Consider the following 3,764-nt stretch of genomic DNA (forward strand, 5'->3'; position numbering starts at 1 on the left):
TTTATCTCCGCCCTCGCCGCAGCGCCTGGAGTATCGTATAAGGCGCGATAAGGGCGTGCCGCCGCAAATCTCCGCCATTCCTGTGGCATTGGGTAGCGCAAGATGTGCCAGGGGCAGTAGAAGAAAACAGTGCGACGACAAACATTCAAGCGCACAGTTATCTATCGCGCGTGGCCCATATTTTGAAGCACCTGCCCTTGGTGTGTGGCTGAGATGCGACGGCGCCTTGGCCTTGTGCTTCCAGGCCGAGATATGCAGTGACGCCGTACGGATTACTGTCGTGTCGGCCAGGCGCATCGACACAACATATGTGCGAGTCGGAAGTTTGAATCGTGCAAACTATAGTTAAGTCTAATCGACAGAGATATTGCAGCTTCATGAAACCTACTGTCATTTCGTGGGCGGGACACGAGTGAGGAAGAAGAAAAGTTATTCAGAAAAAAAAAAATAGATTCGAGAAGTCACTCCCGCTGAAGTCATTAAAGCCCGAGTTGCGTAACGGATATTTACGCTTTTTGTGCAACCTCCATTAGTGGTGGAGGTAATATACCGCATCCAAGATTGTTTCGTGAAAATACCCGTTGACTTGTACATACCTGTTCTCATATGCATGTGAGGCAATGCTCCTCTTAGAAGTAACTACAAACGTGCCATAAAAATTTTTTGTTGCACTTGTTCGCATTCGAGAGGCTCCCTACTTCCGGCAAGCTTTTAGTGGTGCACGGCTAGCAACTTCCACACAAATGATTGCTAAAAATTCTCTGGATTACGCTAAAAAAATTAGCATAGCTTGCGCTGTAGGCGCAATGCTAAAGAGACAGCGGAGATGATGGGCACCTATCTAGTCCTGGCCTTTGGGCTAGGCTAAGCACTACCAAGTCATCCCAGCAATTTCCGAAATTTATTGATTATTGATCGATTGTTGATTAGCTATTGATTGGATATCGATTGGCTATCGCAAGGCATTGGCCGCGTATTTGGACTAGGCTAAGCACTAACAAGCCATCCCCAGCACTTCCCGGAATTAATGGACTATTTGTCGATTATCGATTAGCTATTGAATGGCTGTCGATTGGCTATCGCTATTGCTTGGCTATCTGATGCAGTGCTCAAATGCTGCAGTGCTCAAACAAACACCTGAACTTGTCGGTACAGAATTACGTGATCACTCTTGAACCGCATTCGAAAACCTGCCTTGTCTTGTACTGTTTCATTGTCGTTCACCAAGCTCTTCATGAGGTTTTGCTCCTTCGAGCGCATGATGCTCCTGCTGCAGAGTATCAAGCTCGAGGCATCCGGGGCACGATTCCGGAAAAACCAGTAACCTATGTAAGTCTCCCTTTTCTTTTTTTTTTGTGTGTGTGTGCTACATGTTGATTACGTGACACCCAGTGACGAGTAGTGATTGACGAGTTCTGGGAAAGTACGCGAGATTGGCCAGGGCCGCTACACTGGAAGATTGCTTTTGTGACAAGTATACTTGTGAACCCTCGTAAGCGTTTCGTTATACATAAGATAATGCTAAATAGTTGATTCTCACAACAGCACACGGGTAGCAACACGTATCAGGTTGCGATCGGATATCTCTCTAAGAACAATGAAGTGTTGGCAACATCATCTATGCGTGAGTATCTTGTTGTCGCATATTAAAACTAAACTTTCGAGAGCAGCTCATATACTCTCGCTGATGAAACCTGTTCTCACAGATCGCGTCCGATTAGAGAGAGTGTACTCAGTTCTGAGGTACGATAACTATCAGACAGCCGCGTTCGCAAAGGCGCCGATTTTGTTCTCACAATGTATAAAATCCATGTGTTTCTTGATAGGGCTCAAATTGGTCCTCAAAAAGTTCTTTATCGTACCAAACGTTTCGGCAAATATCGCAGGAGTACTGACACACAAATACGCGTACATATAGTCGGAAGTTGTAGAAACACTGCCACACGCTTTTCGCATGCGTAAAGGGATCACGCTTAGCAATATTAAGGTTGGGAAATGCCTATAATTTTCTAAAAAGAAATGTTTATGAATGCCCGACCTGGACGCTACTGACATAATCGTGACCTAATAACACAGAGAAACAAATTCTGACGTCATTTAGGTGTGACGACGTTGCTCGTGAAAAATAAACAATCATGCTGCGAGTGTTCCTTTTCTGGCTATGCTCGGGTGTCCATGATAGCTACAGCGATATCACGAATGGAGCGAGCCAATGTTTAATGGCGTCATGAAGCCTCTACCTGCTGAGTACTGACACCTAAATTGATTCGTAGAAACAATTATTATATTAAAAATTTAGGCTGCTCTGAAGCTTACCAGTAATTTTTTTTTCTTGGGTTCGGATGATTTGAACGCTCATGTGACACAAAGAATAAATAAATGTCATATCAGTGTTCCTTTCACTTAAGCGACATAGCAAGGCAGCAACAGGTGCATCAATTTATATAAACGAGAAATTGGCCAATTTATTTATGGGACACAACGCGGCATCACTGCTCAAAATCTAGGTGATTCACCTGCCTAGGTAAAGCTGTACCAGCTGCTCTTGTAAAAACGCACTTGTCACAGTCGCACGGCGCTCACTGCACTATGCTATTGAACAACTGTTGAACCAAAGCTATACCACACTGCGACCGGCCAATGCTCCGGATGTTCTGCACTTGCAGTATAATGTAGCTCGGGAATGCTGTGCGAGCCAATTTCATCAGGACATACATAAGAGCAAGAGTAGTGGATCATCGAAGTTTCGACGGGCTCGTACTGCATCAAGGACGCTACAGAAACCACCACACATTGTCGTCGTCAGCACATGTACGTTTCATATTTTCGATGCTTTGATACAACCTTACACTTTTCAGCTGACACTAAACGCTTGCAATTCGGAGTATGCGCTATCTTTGCTCTGATTGCAGATTATCGAGAGGATTCAATCCTCCTATACGCCGTTCCGCAAGTTGTACACAACAGTATGTCTTCCTCAACTCGAATACGCGTCGGTCGTCTGGACTGGCATTTCTAGATCCAACAGTGGCATTGTAGATCGAATCCAGAAAATGTTTCTAAGGATATATCATCACCGCTTTGCTAACACGGACACTGGACCTTGCTCTAGCACTGTTGGGTTATTGTCATTGCCCTTACTTCGCTACCGACGTAATCGTGGTGACCTTCTGTTTCTTTTGAAACTCCTTCACGGTATCATCATGTGCCCCGAACACCTCAATTGTATCATGTTTCGTATTCCGCGCGAGATCACCAGAGAACACAGACCTTTCCATGTTCCTGCCTGTCATCGCCAACACTCAACCGTCCACAGAATAGAGTCTTTATAACGCTTACTTTCACCATCTTGATATTTTTCATAACTCGCGGTCATTGTGCGATCGCTTCCGAACTTTGCGTTGCGTCATAGTTTCACATATTGTTCAAGTGCCCTTCTCTACCCTTTTCTTTTGTATTCATTTTGCGCCTAGTTGTATGTACACTCTACTTTTCAAGATTGTTATTTTTATTCCTTTTTTTACTGCTATTCCCCTGCATCTCTTTTTTTCTTTTGTTTTTATGCGTGCGCTAGCACTTAGACCTCATGGTTGTTCCTAGGCACTGTAAATAAATTATTCATTACTAAATTTCTTCTTCTTTCTGGGGTTTTACGTGCCAAAACCAGTTCTGATTATGAGGCACGCCGTAGTGGAGGGCTGCAGATTAATTTGACCACCTGTGGTTCTTTAACGTGCACTACAACGCAATCCCACGGGCGTTTT

The sequence above is a fragment of the Dermacentor silvarum genome, chromosome 8 (assembly GCF_013339745.2).
Source record: "Dermacentor silvarum isolate Dsil-2018 chromosome 8, BIME_Dsil_1.4, whole genome shotgun sequence".
Taxonomy (NCBI): domain Eukaryota; kingdom Metazoa; phylum Arthropoda; class Arachnida; order Ixodida; family Ixodidae; genus Dermacentor; species Dermacentor silvarum.